This window comes from Micropterus salmoides, unplaced genomic scaffold, assembly GCF_014851395.1.
Source record: "Micropterus salmoides isolate LMB-PRFRI ecotype aquatic unplaced genomic scaffold, ASM1485139v1 Ms_hic_scaffold_11, whole genome shotgun sequence".
NCBI classification, from domain to species: domain Eukaryota; kingdom Metazoa; phylum Chordata; class Actinopteri; order Centrarchiformes; family Centrarchidae; genus Micropterus; species Micropterus salmoides.
Genome location: NW_024040152.1, coordinates 34,886,077 through 34,906,735, shown reverse-complemented (window position 1 = coordinate 34,906,735; position 20,659 = coordinate 34,886,077). Strand labels below are relative to the sequence as shown.

The 20,659-nt window shown below is 46.9% G+C and overlaps 1 protein-coding gene across 1 annotated transcript in view; it reads left to right on the top strand.

Annotated features, from left to right (window-relative positions):
- cpne4a (copine IVa) overlaps positions 1–20,659 on the top strand; it is a 486,687-nt gene that overhangs the window by 298,738 nt on the left and 167,290 nt on the right. The window lies entirely within an intron of this gene.

Here is a 20,659-nt window from a genome sequence, read left to right as displayed (position 1 = left end):
TGATCAATATTCACCGTTTATATCAATATTTCAATTTTGGAAGCTGTATGTTATTTGGAACGGGGTAGTATGCAGAGGAAAAAGGTTTTTTTGAAGAAAACAGTAATTATGGCCAAAACATGGGGATTTGCCTGTTATATAAAAAAAAAAAGTACATATAACTGTTGTAGATTTCTTTTCATTAAATTTACAGTTACAGGTGTATTGAGATATTCAGTTGAATTTTATTGAGTTGGATGATGGTTTTAATGGTGATATTGCTATTAAAATTAATTATTACAGATTTTATACCAGGCGATGATGAAATATATTTTTCCTTTATTGCATCTCCATTTACTCTTTAATAGAAAATAGGTTCATTTATTTTGTGTTTGTTATTTCAGGCGTCTTTCCTGGAAATAGGTGGCAGGTATCATTATTGGCTTCACTTTTCACACATGGAGGTTGCTGCTTGTAGCCAAAGTCCTTATAGGCATGTCCTGCCACTCTGCTGCCATCTTGGCAGCTATTTCAGACCAAAACAAAGGCTCCTATCTGAATGAATGGGCAGAGAGCCAGAGCTGCACTTTCTCTGTCACCGGACATAAAAACTACATGAACAGAATCAGCAGGAAAATCGAATAAAAATTGCTGAAACAGTTTGACGCGCAGTAGAAGTAAAACAGAACCTTACGTCAGTGGAACCACATGATCGGCTGAAATATGGCTGTCGGCTGCGAATGTTGTAGTGACCTGTCAATCACAAGGCACAAGGCACCTAAGCACGCCCACAGAAGCGATGATAAACACGCCATTCTTTCTGTTAAAAGTCATGTAACATCAAGAAGTCTTTTATGCACTGTAACTTTAACACTTGTTTTAAATTTTGTTTGCCCTTTGTTGCTTTATGTTTTATGTAAAGCACCTTGAAATTCCTTGTTGTTGTTGTTGTTGTTTATTTTTGTGCTATACAGATAGACTAGACTTGCCTCATGTTGCCTCAGAGACCTCTGGAGCAGCTTCAGCTCAGCAGTGTTTCCCTGCTTTACAACACAAACCTTCTGTTTAACACCAGACTTCTTCTCTAACAAACAATTTAACTCTTTAACTTCCTCTTTTCGTCTGTTGCGGCTCAGCGAGGAACCAAAGCGACAACATTTAATCTGAATGTGACTCGTGCTGCTGGGTCTGTCACGGCTGTGTGGAGCTCTGTGCAGTCCTGTCAAGTCGGGGGTTTAAAGCCCACTGGGAGCTGGTTTGGATGAAAGCTTCAACAACACAACAGATGTTGCTGGTTTTCACACCAGAAAATCCTTCCAGCAGCAGAGTAGCATCCAGGAGTTAAAGCTGCTCCAGTTTGTCAAACACACTCTGAATTAGGAACAAAAGGCATTTCATGGAACAAAGAAGGAATTTTTCAATTTTAAATAAGTGCAATCCTTTGGTTTACAACCAGATACCTGCAAAACTACTTTTTGTGTTTACTGCTAATTACCCATCATGTGTCACGACCCGTGCCCCCGAATTGTCCCTTACCTGTGCACCTGCCACCTCTCAGGCTTTGCAGTATTTCAACCCCAGCAGGTGGCTACACTCAGGTCGTCTCTTTCCCTGTGCTCTGCTACAACAGAGACCTGACTGATCAAAACTTCAAACGACAACTTTAGCTTAACTCCATCAGCTGTTCTCTGTAAACACACCGCTGCACGCCGGCTGCTGTTTCCCAGCAACACATTTAATGGTGACGTTCGATCTCAGGCGACAGCGGCGAGACTCGTGCGGCTCTCTGACTGCCGATTGTGATTTATTGGTTTGCAAACAACGATGGAAAAGAGACGAGCAGTCCTCCTCCCCCTCCTCCTCCTCCTCCTCTGGGCCGTCCCCCTCCTCCTCCTCCTCCTCCTCCTCTGGGCCGTCGTCCCCCCCCCCTCCTCCTCCTCCGGGCCGTCGTCCCCCCCTCCTCCTCCGGGCCGTCGTCCCCCCCTCCTCCTCCGGGCCGTCGTCCCCCCCTCCTCCTCCTCTGGGCCGTCGTCCCCCCTCCTCCTCCTCTGGGCCGTCCTCCTCCTCCGGCCGTCCTCCTCCTCCTCCTCTGGGCCGTCCCCCTCCTCCTCCTCCTCCTCTGGGCCGTCCCCCTCCTCCTCTGGCCGTCCTCCTCCTCCTCCTCCTCTGGGCCGTCGTCCCCCCCCTCCTCCTCCCTCTGGGCCGTCGTCCCCCCCCTCCTCCTCCTCCTCCGGCCGTCGTCCCCCCCTCCTCCTCCTCCTCCGGGCCGTCGTCCCCCCTCCTCCTCCTCTGGGCCGTCCTCCTCCTCCGGGCCGTCCTCCTCCTCCTCCTCCTCCTCTGGGCCGTCCTCCTCTGGGCCGTCCTCCTCCTCCTCCTCCTCTGGGCCGTCCTCCTCCTCCTCCTCCTCTGGGCCGTCCTCCTCTGGGCCGTCCTCCTCCTCCTCCTCCTCCTCTGGGCCGTCCTCCTCCTCCTCCTCCTCCTCTGGGCCGTCCTCCTCCTCCTCTGGGCCGTCCTCCTCCTCCTCCTCCTCTGGGCCGTCCTCCTCCTCCTCTGGGCCGTCCCCCTCCTCCTCTGGGCCGTCCCCCTCCTCCTCTGGGCCGTCCTCCTCCTCCTCCTCTCTGGGCCGTCCTCCTCCTCCTCTGGGCCGTCCTCCTCCTCCTCCTCCTCCTCCTCTGGGCCGTCCTCTCCTCCTCCTCCTCCTCTGGGCCGTCCTCCTCCTCCTCCTCTGGGCCGTCCTCCTCCTCCTCCTCCTCCTCCTCTGGGCCGTCCTCCTCCTCCTCTGGGCCGTCCTCCTCCTCCTCCTCCTCTGGGCCGTCCCCTCCTCCTCCTCCTCCTCTGGGCCCGTCCCCCTCCTCCTCTGGGCCGTCTCCTCCTCCTCCCTCTCTGGGCCGTTCCTCCTCCTCCTCCTCCTCTGGGCCGTCGTCCCCCCCCTCCTCCCTCTCCGGGCCGTCCCCCCCCCCTCCTCCTCCTCTGGGCCGTCCCCCTCCTCCTCCTCCTCCCCTCCTCTGGCCGTCCCCCTCCTCCTCTGGGCCGTCCTCCTCCTCCTCCTCCTCTGGGCCGTCCCCCCCCCCCTCCTCCTCCTCTGGGCCGTCGTCCCCCCTCCTCCTCCTCCTCCTCCGGGCCGTCGTCCCCCCCCTCCTCCTCCTCTGGGCCGTCCTCCTCCTCCGGGCCGTCCTCCTCCTCCTCCTCCTCTAGGCCGTCCTCCTCCTCCTCTGGGCCGTCCTCCTCCTCCTCCTCCGGCCGTCGTCCCCCCCCTCCTCCTCTGGGCCGTCCTCCTCCTCCGGGCCGTCCTCCTCCTCCTCTGGGCCGTCCTCCTCCTCCTCTGGGCCGTCCTCCTCCCCGGCCGTCGTCCCCCCCCCTCCTCCTCTGGGCCGTCCTCCTCCTCCTCCTCTGGGCCGTCCTCCTCCTCCTCCTCCGGGCCGTCGTCCCCCCCTCCTCCTCCTCTGGCCGTCCCTCCTCCTCCTCCTCTGGGCCGTCCTCCTCCTCCTCCTCTGGGCCGTCCTCCTCCTCCTCTGGGCCGTCCTCCTCCTCCTCCTCCTCCTCCTCCTCCTCCTCTGGGCCGTCCTCCTCCTCCTCTGGGCCGTCCTCCTCCTCCTCCTCCGGGCCGTCCTCCTCCTCCTCTGGGCCGTCCCCCTCCTCCTCTGGGCCGTCCTCCTCCTCCTCCTCTGGGCCGTCCCCCTCCTCCTCCTCCTCCGGGCCGTCCTCCTCCTCCTCCTCCTCTGGGCCGTCCCCCTCCTCCTCCTCCTCCGGGCCGTCCTCCTCCTCCTCCTCTGGGCCGTCGTCCCCCCCTCCTCCTCCTCTGGCCGTCCCCCTCCTCCTCCTCCTCCGGGCCGTCCTCCTCCTCCTCCTCTGGCCGTCCTCCTCCTCCTCCTCCGGGCCGTCGTCCCCCCCTCCTCCTCTGGGCCGTCCTCCTCTCCTCTCCTCTGGGCCGTCCTCCTCCTCCTCCTCCTCCTCTGGGCCGTCCTCCTCCTCCTCCTCCTCCTCCTCCTCCTCTGACCCTAGAATCTCGCCTCCTTGTGCGTTGATACAGATAGTAGTTTTACAACGATCACATCATGTTTTCCAATAATCTAACATACAGAAACCTTTTATCTAAAACGTTGCTCTAAAGCTCAATTCTGAGGGCGTTTGCTTCAGCCTGAGGATGGATAGATCATTTAATTTTTTTGTACTCGCTCATTCCAACAATAAGTACCTCAATAAATTTCAGCACTGGCTGTTCGAGCACCAGTTCGACTTATTACACATCAGAAAATAAATGTCTTTTATTACTCATTAATTACAAGTCAATCTTGAGGCAAATCCCTGAAGGTTTTACAGTGTGGAGATGTTTCCTGTCGCCTCTTTAAAAACTCTAAATAAACGAAGTGCAAGATGCTGGTGGTGCTGCGGCGGCGTCGGTCTGCATGAAGATGAAACTGATCTTCAGAAAAAATCACTTTCATAAGAAGGTGTCAGAGCAGCAGCAGATCATCATCCATACATCTGCATGTTACGCTGATGAAGATGAAGCGTCTTCGCGCTTCGCTGCTCGTTTCTGAGCTGTGTCAGATGGAGAGCCGTGTACTGGCGAAATAACATCATGTGATAAACAGGCAGACGGCAAAGCTTTGGAAGCTGCTCGCTACGTGTCGACGCTTCGTTAGTGCCGACACCCCAGCTGTGCTGATCACTGATCCTCCCAGCTGTCTGTGTTTTGTTTCACTGGTTTCCTGCAGAGGTTTGTCGTATTTTCAGTTTAAACTTCCTGCACTTCTTCCGTTCACACCTCTTGACTCTGAGACCGGCCTCCCTCAGACCGCAGTGAACTGAACTGAGTATTTCACTGATTGATTCATTACATTTAAGTTCTAATCCTCTCCCTATCAGTCGTTTTCTGTCTGTATCAAGTCTTTAAAGTTTTGTCATGGAGGAAATAAATCTTCAATCTCAAGAGTGTGATACCTCTTACCTCCTTTATGATTGGATACCAACTATACCCAGGCTGGTATTGAGAATACCAGTATTCTAATGTATTTATTGTAGTTTAATGTGCCCCCCCTTTTTATTCTGTATGGATGAGGGAAAAGTAGGCTGTAGACTTTGGGGAGGCTTGTGCTGTTGCCACAGTATTTCACAGCCAGACACGACTGCTTTTACAGCCACAGTCAGTATTCAGTTTTCAGGGGAAATGTAAAAGGCTGCAGCGGCTCACTTCAGATAAGCTCCATCACAGAGCCACAGTGTGACAGACTTTGACGGGCGGAAGGAAAGCAGTTTCTATCAACTGATTCTGCAGTGATAAAATACACAGTCTTTCAGAGAATTATCCTTTTATGTGAGAATCCATCCTAGAGCAGGAAACTGTTGGATCATCACTATCATAAAGTAATTTGTTGTTAGTATTTTCTAAACTTTTCCCACCTTGAAGTCTGCCCAAGGTCTGAACCGAAGTTCATGTTTTGATAATCCGGTTAGTTTTGGTTTGGTTTCACGCTGCAGTTACGCGACTGCAGTAAAGACTTTACATGAAGTACTTGCGTCTATATGTCCTCTATACTTGACACTGATTGGTTTGTATTGGTTTGTCTGACGTCAGCGGGTTGAGAATGAATGAACAGAAGCACATCTTTGCCACTATATTGTTATATTATGGCATACTAGCTGCACCCTACTGTACTCGAGGCTAGTTCACATCCGCCAAATGAATCGTCGTTGTTCGAACTTACCGCCACCGCAGGAAGGAGGAGAAGACTGCAGCAATCCTTCTGCACCTCCATTTGAGGGGAGAGCAAAGAGGTTTGTTTCAAAAGTTGAGCTGGACGGGCAATTTATAATCTTGTCCTTGTCGCAGTGCATTTCTGTGCATACAAATATTGCGACAAAATTTTTTCAGGCCATTTTCTTCTGCTACTTCTTTTCTCTCGATTGTTTCCAGTATACATGGTAACAGCCGGACCTTCCTGGAAATGGTCTGAAAGTCTGAACGGTCCAAAAATGCAAAACCAAATATGATGGTCTGGTTCAATCCGGGCCGAGAGTACCTCTTTTCATTCGACCAAATTTCGGCTGCTGGTCCCCGAAAGGTTTTCACACCTGTAGTTTTTTGTTTTCTTTTTGAAAGAATTTGCTGGTGGAGAGTTTTGTTACTTCTGACATCCGACACTGGACTAATCTGACTGACTAATCGAACATCAGCGTGAAAGGTTCCTCGTTTGCCTTTGGAATTATTACCTGCTGGATTTTTGGACTTGGTATTTTTGTTTGTCTTTGGACTATACAGAGTTTGCAGATTCCTTAGTTCTGTTTGGACTACTGTGAAGTGTGTTCACATGGCGTTGTTAACCGAAGCTAGCCGGCTAATAGTCTCAGCAATGCCTTGTGATGACAGCCCTACTTAAAAAGACATACAAAAAGATGCAGACCTTAAAGAGGATATCCGGCTTCGGATGAACTTCAGAGAAAGGACTTGCTGCTGTCGAGCTTCATGAAGCGTCTACCACGCTCGTCTAAGCTTCAAGGTGGCCGAGCATTCCAAAAGTTAGCCTCGCAAGACACAGCTCTCCAGGACACAGCAGTGTGGGATCCCTCTTCCTACCCGCGACCTTCGTGCTCAACATCTAACCATGAGACGCTCTGGACGAGGTGGTGGTCCGCGGTCGTAAGAGGGTCTCAGACGGGGCTGCATCTCCCCCTCGTCTGTGCCTCTCCAATCGTTAGGCGACCCGTTGGCTGATGATGACCTGGTGCATCCTGCTGATCCCCCCCGCCAAAGTTGCTCCACTTCACCCGGGCCTGGGTCAAAATGTAGTGCCGCCTGAGACCACTGCATCCCTCGCTGCACTGACTGACAGCACGCGGATGATGGCCACTCAGGAACCCTCGTTGACCTCCTTCCCGTCTGCGACCTCCTCTACTCGCATAGAATCCACGCTGGAGCCACAGTCCCGGTCATCCTGGAAAAACTCCAGGAGCTTTTACAGTCACTTCCATCCTCTGTAAGCCGTGTCATTCTGCATGCTGGGGCGAATGATATGGCTCGTGTTGCCTCTGAACTGACAAAAGCGGATTTTAACAAACTTTTAACTTCTTGGAAAGCTGCAGAAAGTCAGCTTACATCTCAGGCCTGATCACTACACTGGGCCAGGAGCGGAAAGTTTTAGCTGACTTCTTTACCTCCACTCCGGGCTCCAATCTGCTTGTAAAACTCATGGCCTCGGTTTTATTAACAATTTTAATTTGTTCTGCAACCGTTCATCCCTCTTCAGATCTGATGGAGTTCCTCCAAACAAAGTAGTAGCTGCTAACATTCAGCACACTGTACAGTGCGCTCCCCCACACACCTCCTTCACTGATGCTCATTCTCACTCTATGTTGACAGCAGAATTGAGTGCTGCTTCCAACGCTAGAGGCCAGAGCGAGTGTGGAGAAACAGCAAGCTCACAGTCCACAGTGACATCTTCAAAAACTCTTTGAAAAAAACTGTTTATAACATAACTCTGCGTTGGTCAAGACAAGCCTATTTCTCTGGTCTCAACGAAAACAGGAACTACCCGAAAGTATTGTTCTCTACAATCATCGTCTCATAAATGCCCCCCAGTCTCTCACCCAGCTATGGCAAACGTCTAAATTAAAATGTGATTAGTTTGCATCATTTTTTTAAAATAAGATTTAACATCTGAACTGGAATTATTAATACTATCAACTCAAGTAACCAAACCCTCAACACCTCTCGAGGTAACTTTAATTCCTTTTGCAGAATCAGTGGAGCAGAGCTCCATAAACCATCATGCAGATGAAATGATCTAGCTGCTCCTTAACACAGTCCTACCACAGTTTTTAAAGAGGTGTTAGATTATTTAATTGACGATGTATTAGACATTGTAAATTGCTCTCTAGATTCTGGTATTTTTTCCTAATTCATTTAAAACCTTGGTCAGGCCATTATTGAAGAAGCATGACCTTGACCCCTCAGTGCCGAGCAACTACAGGCCTATCTCAAATCATTTTTGGTAAGATTCTGGAGAAGGTAGTGATAACAATTAAATTGTTTTTACATGAGAATAAGATACACAATACATTTCAGTCTGGTTTCAGAAAGGGGCATAGCACAGAAACAGCACTTGTGAAGGTTGTCAATGACCTCAGGGTGAGCTCTGACTGTAAAATGTTTCCATTCTTATACTCCTTGATCTGACAGCTGCCTTTGATACAGTGGACCACAATATTCTTTTAGATCATCTTGAGAACTGGGTTGGTATCTCTGGCACTGCCCTGTCATGGTTCCATACCCATCTGACTGGCAGAAGTTCTTTGTCAGAAAAACTGAAGTCTTGTGTTTGGACCCCGTCGGGCCGGTGATGTCTTTCCTGTTGACGTGGGCTACCTGCAACATATGCAAAAAACCCATAGTGACAAATCTGGTGTCAGAATAGACAATGGTTTTAAACTTGATAAACATGTTGTTAAATCCAGTTTTTATCATTAAATCAAACCTGTTTTATCTCGTAAGCACTTTGAACATGTGATTCATGCTTTCATCTCAACTCGTCTGTTCTACTGTAATGCACTTTACATTGGCGTTAAGCAAACCTCTCTCTCGCACAGTTAGTACAAGACTCGGCCGCTCGGCCTTTAACCGAACTCGCAAGCTTGAACACGTTACAGCAGTCCTGACCTCGCTCCACTGGCTCCCGTTTTAGAATACTGTAGCAGTCTGAATGTTTTTCTGCTATTTTAAGTTATTTTTCTCTGGTTGCTGATTAGTGATCATTCAGAACACCTGCTGGACAGGGAGTGTTGTGCTGACTAATCAGCAGGGATTGAGTGCAGCTGTGTGATTCCCTCTTGGCCAATCAGAATGTGGCGACGCCCACTCTGGAAGGCATAAAAAGAGGGGCATACCTGCACACCAGGGCTCATTCCTGAAGCTTGTGAAATATGCAATGTGCGATGAACTCAATCTGTAGACAAAGCCAGCTTAAATCTGTCCTTTTGAGAAGATCTGTTTTGCTGTTCCTTTGTTTATAGAGGAAAAAAATATACTTCTAACCTGTAGCTCAGAGTGGACACAAAGCCCACAGGCTAAGGCAGTCCTGCTGTTGGGAGAAATATAAGTGCACAATTACCTGCTGCCTGCGAGCCCTATCTTGTTGTTGGATCCATATTTATTTATTTATTTATTTAAAATCACTGAATAGGTAGGCACCTCGCTACATCTCAGACCTTTTACAAGTCTAGTGACCGTGAGGGGGGTGTAGGTCTACTGATCAACTTCGGCTGGTTGCTCCAAAACCAGGGGGGACCGCGTTTTTTCAGCAGCAGCCCCTAAACTGTGGAAAGACCTACCTCCACAGGTCAACTGTGTGGTCTTGTGTTGTATGTGTTTACGTTTTTTCTTGTCCAGCACTTTGTAAACCCTTGTTTGTTTTTTTGACATATAAATAAACTGGATTGGATTACTTCCACTGGCGACCTGTCCAGGGTGTTCCCCGCCTTGCGCCAATGTCTGCTGGATTGGCTCCAGCCCCCCGACCCTGTACGCAGTAAGCGGCGGATGGATGGATGGATGGGGATGGATGATGGATGGATGGATTACTTCCAGTTCAGTCTTGAATATCTTGTAGTATAAATAATTTACAGTCAAAAAGACACAGGATTAATCAGACAGAGGAGATGTGGGCAGACAGACAACAGACGCAACTTTCTTGACTTAAATGACCTTTTAAACTGACAAGGACACAATTCAAACCGGGTGTAAACATTAGTCGTCAAATATCGAGCAGCACACCACAAAGCTTTTTCAATCATGTTTTTATCAACTTAGATCGAATTTTAGCTATTTCTATGTTAACTTTTAAGGACACCGAGACCATTTTACAGGCCTTCATCTCATCACGCCTGGATTATTGCAACAGCCTTTTCACCTGTTTAACCCAAAAATCTATTGATCGACTCCAGACTGTCCAGAACTCAGCTGCCAGGCTTTTAACCAGAACAAAAATATGACCACATTACTCTTACTTAAAACATACTTTATAGGAGAGCCTTTCCCGATCTTATTTGACTTTATTTTATCCCTCTTATTTTATGTATTTTACTAATTTTATCTTGTATTTTAGTCTTTTCAATGTTTTTCTTGCTTTTATCTTGTATTGTTAAAGCACTTTGTAACTGTTTTTGAAAAGTGCTTTACAAATAAAGTGTCTGTCACAGTGGAAAGTTTGTTCTGCTGGAAACAATTTCCAATATTTTTACTGTTGACAAATGACTGAAACATTTGTTTTGCAGTTAATGGTTTTGTTTTGCTCAGTTTATTTCTTCCTCGTGTACTTTTGTAAAGTGTTTTGAGGCTTTTTGACTCTGACATAAACCCAAACTTCTCCCTCGCTGTTAAACCTGATGAGACGGCTTTTTAATGTTTCTGAGCCGCTCCATCAGACTCACCTCATTATCTTCAGGATCTGCTGAAAGCCTCCAGGTTACTGAGAGTCTCTAAAGTTTAAATGTTGTGTTAACTTTCCCTCACTGTCCAATTAACTTGTGAAAGCTTCCTGCAGCGGCTGAAGGTCTTAATATAGTACTTCTACTTCAGTAAAGGATCTGAAGACTGCTTCTTCCACCACAGAGACATTTCACATGAAGACACCTACTGCACATACGTACGCTGAGACATCATGAATGTAAAAGCTCTCCCAAAAACTAAACCTGAAGAATTGGCATGAAATAAAATTGAGGGATGGAGAAGGCAGGAGGGACCGTGTTTCCACATGTAAAATGTTAAACACGTTAAAAGAGAATCTGAAACAGGAGCATGGTTTCAGATGGGTTAGATATCGAGAACTGGATCCTGCTCCTGACTGAACTGCAGTGAGCATCTTACAGTCCAACAAAGTGTCTCTGATCTGCCACGCTGACCTAACGTCACCTTATGTCAACAAAGCATGAAGAAAGTCCTTCTGGTTCCGGTCCTGGACCGTGGCGGACCGCAGCAATGCTCCAAAGTTTGGCTCAGCTTCACTAACAAACAAGGAGGTTTGGTGCGAGGGAGGAGCAGCTCCAACGTGATGAAGTGTTTCCTTCAACACGGCGTGAATCTGAAGGAACGCTTCACCGTGTTCAACGTGTCGCGCTCTCCCAGATCCAGCTAACGCCAACAGTAGCAACGCCTCAGGTACTAAACACAGGTGAGCTGACGTTCAGCTTTTATACTGAAGGGAAACCAATCATGGCTATAAATGAGACGAGTCCCAGAGACGCCGCTCTAGGACAGAGACTCCTTTCACTTTAGAGACATGAAGGGCAAGAGGAGCGAGGAGGAAGAGGATGAAGGTCACTGACAAGATCTGTGGTGCAGGAACCAGAACTGAGAGTCCATAAGAATCAGAAGACGATAAAACAGACATCTGAGCAGATACTTTCTCATCACGTCCGTCCTCTGAACTCTCTCAGACAGTTTTTGCCCCAAACGTTTCACCACCCTCACAAGGTCAGAGTTTCTTTCAGCTGCATGCATATTTCATCATTTTCACCCTTCATAAATCAGCTTTCCTTCCTGAGTGCTGTGGGACTGAAACAACCTTAATTCTTTTAGTTTCAGCAGCGCTGCGTCCGCCGGCTCCCTTTAAATAAAGGTTAGCTGCAGGGAGTCGCCTTCACTAATTCTCAGCTGACACCGCTTCATTTCTATTTATGAATGTCGAGGAGCTTTTAATTGCTGGTTTAAACGCACCTTTTTAACCCCTTGTACCCACGCTGTCAGGTCACCGGTGAGAAATACAGTTTGTTCAGAGTCAGTGAGATCAAATCACAACATCACAAAGAGATTAATGACTATTAATTCATTAGTTACACCCTGCATGTTTTATGAAGTTCTGTTTTGAAAATGACCACTTTATACTCTGACGTTTCTGTGGCTGCTTTAATAAAACACAGAATATCACAGTAAATTGTGATACTGATGTATTTAGCCTCCTAAAAGAAATGTCACACTCATAACAATAATAGCAGAGTTTGTTTTTCTTCTGCTGTTCAAAGTCCTCTGTTATCGGACATGTTGAAAGTATGACCTGGTCCACCGCTCATTATGCAGCACGAGATGCTCCTGGCCTCTGAGGCACTGCTGTTAGCTTGTTAGCAGAGTGTGGGAGACGTCTTCACTGACACTCATATCATTAATAACTACGCACTAAATGCTCTCAGACCGCCGCCAAGGAGATGGCTCACCGAAGAGTGATGGTTAGAATATCTGGAAATGTAAATTTGCAGTTCTGATTGGCAGGTACTATTAACCAGTTTGGACGCTAATATGTTCTGGTGCATGTGACCGCTGTAGTTACTGGTTTAAAACTGCAGGTAACAGAAGTCTGGAGCAGCTCAACAAACTTATCAGGCTGTTATTGGTCGTCTTTCTACAATCAGCTGAATTGAAATGAGTGGGTTACCTGGCTGAGGAGATGGAGGTGTGCCGCTGTCACCTGCAGCTCTACATCTGCTTTATTACTGACCTGCGTCGAAATGTTAAATCTGACTGTCAAACTGTCCAAGTACTGTTGAGGTTCTTTGCATCAGTAATTAATCCAGTAATGCATATATATTCTGTGGACCATTCTGTGCAATGAGTACTTTGTGCTTTAAAGAGTTCATATTCTGCTTTTTGGCTTTTCCCTCTCCTTTTATTGAGTAACAGGGATGAAAGCTAAATGCGCCTCATAACGCTCGCCAAGCGGCTACTCCGACACGCCTACATTTATAGCCATTTTGTTATAATTACACTTCACACAACACTGCGTGGCGCTGCGGGGAGCCCCCAGCGCAGTAGTCGGCCTACATGGATCAACGTAATATTCATCCTTCCAGAGGGAACGATCAGAAACCGTTCACAGCACGTCTGTCGGATAGCGACCCACCGGAGGGAGTGCAGGGACAGATCGGAGCGACCGGAGATCATTTGCTGTAGCTGGATGAAGTCACGCTCCTGTTTTACACATAGATCCATGATGATAGAGAAATTATGTCAAAGCATGCTGTCAATATTTTAGAGACCCCCCCCCTAAAATATCAAGCTCATGCTTTCAGGGGAGCTGATGTCTTATTAAGGGGAGCTGAGCTGTAGTCGGCACCCTGACTGTAGAGCAGTAAAAACTCTTCCTGCAGTAAAGGACCAGAGTACTCCCTCCTGCGCTGTCGTTAACACTGTGGACTGTCTGTCGTAGAGTGAATTAAAAACCCTGGGCTCTGGCTCGTGGGTTTCATCTCTCAGCTCATCTGCTGTGTGCAAGTTGCTCTGAGGTTGCGTCAGTCGCCACACAGTCTGACTGAAGCGATCTGCTCCATGAAATTGGAAAGAGATTAAAACAACTGCCATCAAGATGCTCACCACCATTTTTTAAAGCCGTGTTCCATGAGTGACAGGACTGATGCTGCCGAGCACTTCCTTCTGTCTGCTGAGGCCGTCAGAGTCGCTGCCACAGAGGGAAGGTGATCCGACTGCATCATTATCCTGCAGCGACTTCCTGTAACGACTGTCCCCTCAGACTGTTGTTGTTCAGGAACTACCCAACAGTTGGACTGTCTGGATCCAAACTTCACGCTTCAGCTGGACCTGCAGCTGTTTAAAGGCTCAGTTCAAACTGCAGAAGAAACATTTCCTCACTTTTGTTTTGTGTTCACACAAACCTGTCTGAGGTTTCTGCCGCCACCTGATTTTAACGGAGGGCAGAGCAGCGGCCAGGATTTTAAATTCCTCCAGCAGAGCCCCACTTACTGGAGAACATTTTAACAGCCAGCTGTTTTTATTAAAGGGAAACTAAGATGAGAGAATCCTTCGTTTACATTCAGGTGTTCCTGAATTTGATAGATTTACTTCATTTTTCCAGCTTGGCTGAGAGAGAAGATGTTTGTGGGTAAAACCAGAAACAGACTTGATGAATAAATGAAGCAGTGACTAAAGGTGGATTTCACACCCGCCTTATTTGGTTGGTTAGTTAGGTCCCCCCCCCCCCCCCCCGGTGCAGATTTTTATTTCCCTGAGGAGATTCAGGGGAATCCAGTCACACGTTTACTGACGGCTTTTTCCAGAGGTTTCAAGCAGGCCAGTCTCTTCTGAATGTCCTTCAGAACTTTTCAATAAGAGTTCTCAGTAAACTCAATCTGAAGCATTACTGCAAATTCTTGCGCTTTTTTTTTGGAGGCACAATCATTTAAGAGGAAGTGATTGTGTGAGTAACTGCATCTGTCATGACTGAGATCTGTTTCAGCACCTGCTGTTAATTTTATTTATTTTTCTGCTATCAAAGCAGTCTGGCCGGGGGCCAGATATTATTGGTGGGGGGCCGGTTCTGGCCCGCGGGCCACCTATTGCCGACAACTACTTTAAAGGTGGAACGGGGCCCGACCTCGATCCGACCCAATTGCAGAAAGTGCTGTGCCTTTTTAAGTTAACAGGCTCCCGTAGTTTTTTAATTACCCGACCTCATGAGACACACCTGGAGCTGATGAACTGGCTGAACATTAGTGGCGGCACCACACAGGGCAGGATGCAGTGATAAATTCTGCTGGAAGATCTGTTGATCCGGTTGTATAAACAGTGGCGTTGTCACATACGAGCTCTACCGACGCTTATTCAGTGTAGTTCGGTTTTTGGCTTCCCCCGCTCCAGAGTTTCTGTCCAATGAATGGATGACCTTCGCATGCATGTGGTTACAAATTCTGGTCCACCTGCAAAGCAATTGTATTTGTTTCGGACCAAAGCAAGTGAACTAGCCGACTCTCTCCTGGTCTGGCGGGTTCACACAGACCTCGGCTACTCTGGTTGAACCAAACCCTGGAGCGTTTACCCCCTTTGTGCGCTTCGTTTAGGTCGGTGTGAACGCCGGACTCGAACCGCTCTCTGGTTCCTCTTGAAGGGGTGGTCTCAGACCACGTCAACTGTGGAGCGTATTACTATACAAGTAATTTCTTTGGTTGACAAACTCGTCCTGTCTTGGTGACTTGTGAACTCGCAGTGCGTTTGCTACCATTATGTCGACTAGCAGGGGGACAAGTTAGCTTGTGTTCTCACCGCAGTGGACGGAGACCAGCGGCTGGTTTCTACCCTGATCTGTGGGGAGGAGCAGTTTGTCTCTTTAAAAAACTGTTATTGTATTTCTTTAATAAATTTGATTCTTCTGCAATGAAGAATCAAATTAGTTGCCAACCATTAGATCATTTGGCAACTATTGACAATCAGTTAATCATTTTAAGTCACATGGAAGACAAGAATTCACTCCAGCTTCTTAAATGCAGCCTGGATTGCAGCAGGAGTGCATAGTTGAAGCCCAGAATATAAAGCGGAGGAGGCTGATGATGATTACGGGCAGCTGCCAACTTCACCTGATCTATTCCTGCAATTAAGCACAGACACGAGAGAGAGAGAGAGCTTGGGGCCACGCTGAGGAGGCAGGGCATTCATTTTCAGTATCTGTTTCTGCACAGAGGCCTGTTCACGTAGCGCTCCATCACTTACACTTACACTCATTTGGGAAGGTATAAACCTGTTTTCATGACAGACTTGAAAACTTAACGATATCCGTCTGATAAGGAATTTTCAAACCTGCATTGTGCCGTTCAGTTGAGTTGGACTCGTTTCTCTCGTGAGGACCAAAACACCGAGACCCTGGATGCAAAGTGAAATTTAAAAAAGGTAGCGCGATTACAAACGCAGCGGTGTGAATATAAGTAGTATAAAATGTTTTAACTGCTTTTGGCCAGTAAAAGATTACAGCCTCTACTGCTAGTTAGCACTGCAGCTAACGCTTATTTTCACTGATTAATCTGTTGATTATCATCTTGAGTAATTGTTTGGACTTTTAAAATGTTGAATATATTCAGTTTACCGTCAAGTATTAAAGACACCGGGAAATATTTAAATCCAAGAAGCTGGAATTTCGACTTGTCTTAAATATGATTTTAATGAATAATTAATTAATTGGAGGCCAGCATGGTCCATCAGAGCTCTGCAGACACTCAGAGCACCACGGTGTTCAAGTAAAAAGAACCTCAACTTCATTAAAGAAATATAAGGACACTATTTATTATAAAGAGGCTAAATGCTCTCAGCAGACGGAGGCTCCACACGGTGGAGAAACCATGATCACAAATCAGGGTAGAAAACTAGCTGCTGGTCTCCTTCCACTGCTGCTGGGAGAACAAGCCGATTCTCTGGTCTCCGCCGTGAAACCAAGAGTCAAAGCTCAAACGTGACGTCAGACGGTTGTTAGTTTCAGGTGTTTGTGTGAGGAAGGCTGCAGCCTCCTCATCGCTCCACACCGCTGATGCTTTCTGCACTTTAAGGGCGGGTTCACAACTAAAGGTCCGCTTTCTGAATCAAACCAGTGTGAGGATCGTTTCACTTCTCCAGCTGAGTTCACAAAGGCTCCAGAAAGAGGAAGTGTTTGATTTTTGGTCATAAATTCTGCGGGTTGAACTCCAGATACTCACATACTGACAGTTTAACTTTTACGCAGCGACACTCAACAGTTCACTGGAATTATCCTCCTTTTCCTGGCTGAATATTTTGAACACCTCAGTTCTTCTGCAGCTTCTCTAGAAACTAAAACGTTCTCTTCAGCCCAGGAGTCCACGAGTGTGTCTCAGTCCTTCCGTTACTACGTACATGCAGTACACTGTGACACTATTTACTTGTGTAGTGTGAATTCAACAGATTAGTTGTTTCAAATCAAACTAATAGCTTTTTTTTTGGCGAATTGTAACCTGGCAGATAATAATCGCCATCATTGACCGCGACTGTCACTCGCCATAATACCTGTTGTTTGTTTGCTGACTTGGTTTCCATTCAATTTGATAATTAAATGAACATTTTACTGCCATTTTCACAAGTTTAAACATATGTTGGTGGTCACTTCCTTCTGCTACGTAGCCAAGAGGGTGAGAAGTGTCCAGTTGTCAGTATGAACGCACTTATGCTCTCAAAATAACACGTGAGTACAGAAGGGTGTGAACTGAGACACAGGTTTGTCCCCTGCTGGTCGACATTTTGTTCACTTGGTCCAAAACCACGTCTTCGAGGCAGATCAGAGAGCGACTGTTCACTGTCAACACCAGAGTTCCAATCCGGCAGGTAAGTCGCTGATTGGACAGCTTTGGTCATCAGACTCCTGTGACTGACAGAAGTTTGTGCTGCACTTTTCCCCAGACAGTTTCTGATGTGTGTCGCAAAGAGCTCACGACACATTGATTTGGGGCTTATACTGGGATCACAGTCAAAATGTTTATGGACTAGATTAACTGAGAAAGTACACAGTACTGGCAGCTTTTGACCCATCTGGGAATAACCTGCGCTGACGTGTGTATGTGGTTACTAAAGGATTTAAAATGGGGGGGAAGAAAATGATAAAGTAAATCAAAGCAGGCGGATGGAAAACGGCACACGTGGAGTCAGTCAGTCTGCAAACAAAACGTCCACCATCTTTTTAAATGTCTTTGCTGAAGGCAGCAACTTATTGACTCTGTTTATCCGCTGTCCTGTCCGTGTGCTGCAACACCTGAATGTAAACGAAGGATTCTCTCATCTTAGTTTTCCCTTTAATAAAAACAGCTGGCTGTTAAAATGTTCTCCAGTAAGTGGGGCTCTGCTGGAGGAATTTAAAATCCTGGCCGCTGCTCTGCCCTCCGTTAAAATCAGGTGGCGGCAGAAACCTCAGACAGGTTTGTGTGAACACAAAAACAAAAGTGAGGAAATGTTTCTTCTGCAGTTTGAACTGAGCCTTTAAACAGCTGCAGGTCCAGCTGAAGCGTGAAGTTTGGATCCAGACAGTCCAACTGTTGGGTAGTTCCTGAACAACAACATCAGTCTGAGGGGACAGTTTGTTACAGGAAGTCGCTGCAGGATAATGATGCAGTCGGATCACCTTCCCTCTGTGGCAGCGACTCTGACGGCCTCAGCAGACAGAAGGAAGTGCTCGGCAGCATCAGTCCTGTCACTCATGGAAATAACAAACACATCGAATGCCAACACCAAATCTGACATCTTTTGTTTCTGTCCTATGGTCGAATCACGAGTGTCTGTGTGGCAGCGGGGGGGGCGGCTACAGTCTATTTCTTAGTCACAGTTACTCACACTGTACATTTACAGCTGAACTGGGGCTTATTGTTGACCCTTTTCTCTGCCATTCGCCAGTCTTGTGCCGAGCTTTGCGTGCGCCTGACACGCAAATACGCCTATATTCTCTGTGAGGTTTATCATGAAATGTATATTGTAATAGACTGTATACTAACTTATTGGGAGAAAAACTGGTAGTTGTATGTAAAATCACCCTCATTTCTCCTCCTTTCATAACGCTGTTGCGAAGCTTGGACTGTGAGATTGACAGTCGAATCAGGCTCCGCCCATCAAAGCGTCAATCTTTCACTATTCGGGGTCAGCCCTACTGTATAGCACACTAACTCCTTCCAGTGGCAGTTTTTGTAGCACAACCCTTACACAAAGAGATTGCACAAAATAATAAAAAAATAAAAAGGTTTAGTTAACAAAAGAATATACTTTTAAGACTTGTCAATCAGTTTGTAGCCCCGCCCTAAAGCCTCCCCTGCTTCCAGGTCTGTTCCTCTAAATGGGGCCAACGGTGTGAGCCAAAAGCTGCAGAACAACTGCAGGATTTTCCATTGCAATTTTTTTTCCCCGGCCCGATGGGGCCAGTTCAAAAGTCCCAACGTTATTATCAAATCCTGAAATGGAACAGATGTTTCCATCTGTAACTGGACTACATTGACTGGTGGCGCTCTGGTTTTCCCCTGGCTCGGATTCCCACTCCCTCTGGTCTGTCTGCCCACCTGCCTCGGCTGGTTTCACTTCCTGCTGTAAGCCCCCAAAGTTCCCCGAAGTACCAAGACACTTTCAGGGGCCTTTCACCTGAAAGTTGGCACCAAGGTCCGAACCAAAGTTCATGTTTTGATGCATCCGGTTAGTTCTGGTTCAGTTTCACTTGTAGTATCCAATATTTGTGTATTTGACTCATAAATATAACTGTAGCGGCAGGACAGAGGGTCAGTGACCTTCTACGGGGAGCAGTGATTGGTGGTTATGTAGGGATTGAACCCTTCTATAGAATTTGACCTCTAACCCCTTGTTTTGTTACTTCAAAATAGTACTGTACCCTTCCATGGGTTGACCTTTTACTTTGCAGACTCAAACCCCTCTATAAGCTGTGTTTGATGAACAGCGTTTCCATCAGGGCTGGGTCTCTCTCCAAGCTGCTGCAGAGCTTGTAATTGATGCTGAACTCTTTGATTTAATAAACGTTTATGATCAAGAACAGTGTCAAGCGGGTTTCCTCTCAACACATCATCGCAGCATTATTGTTCGGACACCACACTGTGCAATTCTGCGACCGCACTAAAGGACTTAACGACAGACCTGCGTCCTTTCGTCTGTGGGCTGCGTCTCCCCGTACTTTACATTGATTGGTTTATTAAACAGTTCAGCGGGGAGCTTTGACAAAATGAATAAAAAATTAACATATGCAGATTTGCCACTTTTATTATTATTATTACAAGTGATCCTCCTGCACCTCCGATTCAGGAAACCAAAGATGTGGCGGTGAGCTTCTGTTTGAAAAGTCCCGGGAGATTTATAATTGAGTCCTTACTTCAATGCATTTCCCCGTGCATTTGTTTCTGGTTTACACGTCAAACTTCCTGTAAATAGTCTGAAAGTCCAAACCATCCAAAAAATGCTTTCACACCAGAAATGATCCGAACCACGGTTCAGTTTGACCCGGACGCAGACTACCTCTTTTGGTTGGACCAAATTTCGTCTGTTTGGTCCGGACCGTGGGAAGTTTCACACCTGTGATTTTGGCTCGGACCAAACGAGGCAGGTGAAAGCCTCTTGTAGTTTAACCTCCCCTGCTTTTGACAATAAACATGTTGCACCTCATTCCTGTTTTTCTAACTCTGCTGCAGCTCAGCAAGGAACGACTGAAAACACTGACTGTGGAACAGACTGCTGGAGCTTCATTATCTCCAATAAACCAGGAAAGTGTTTTTGCATTTAACAAGTCCTCCATCACTTATATTGGAAGCACATTAGGAAAAGATCTCCCTCAAGAAATCCTGTTTTCAAGGAAACCTTCACTTGAATTTAATTTATTTAGCGCCAGTTCGTAACAGGTTCTTATTGCACTTTTCAAATAAAGCAGATTTAAACTGTACTGTTGTGTTAAGATTAAAAAAAAAGGGAGAATCTGTCCTTTAAAGCCACCTTCAGAGGTTTTTGTTTTATGACCTGCTCACATGAACATTTCCTGCAGGATGTTTGGATTTGACAAACCTGCTCAGTGGAGCCCAGCAGAGAGACATCGATGGACCATCCATCAACAGCAGCAGCTGAAATGATTCCCTTTATTTCTCTGTAGGAGCTGCTGTCAGCTGACGTGTCACACAGATCCAATAAGCAGCCGCCTCCAGAGCCTGTTTATCCCTTTTAAAAAGCCTCTGTCAGTTTATCGCCACACACAGAGGAGGAGGAGGGCTTAACGTCCGGCTTACTGTATTTCATGTAGAAGCTTTTACAATTTTACAGAATTTATATCAAACTTGTTTTTCTATTTTAGGTGACTTTCTACTTCTACTCCACATCTCCGAGGGAAGCATTATACTTTTTTTTACCTCACTACATTTAATTAACATTCTGTCTCGGTGA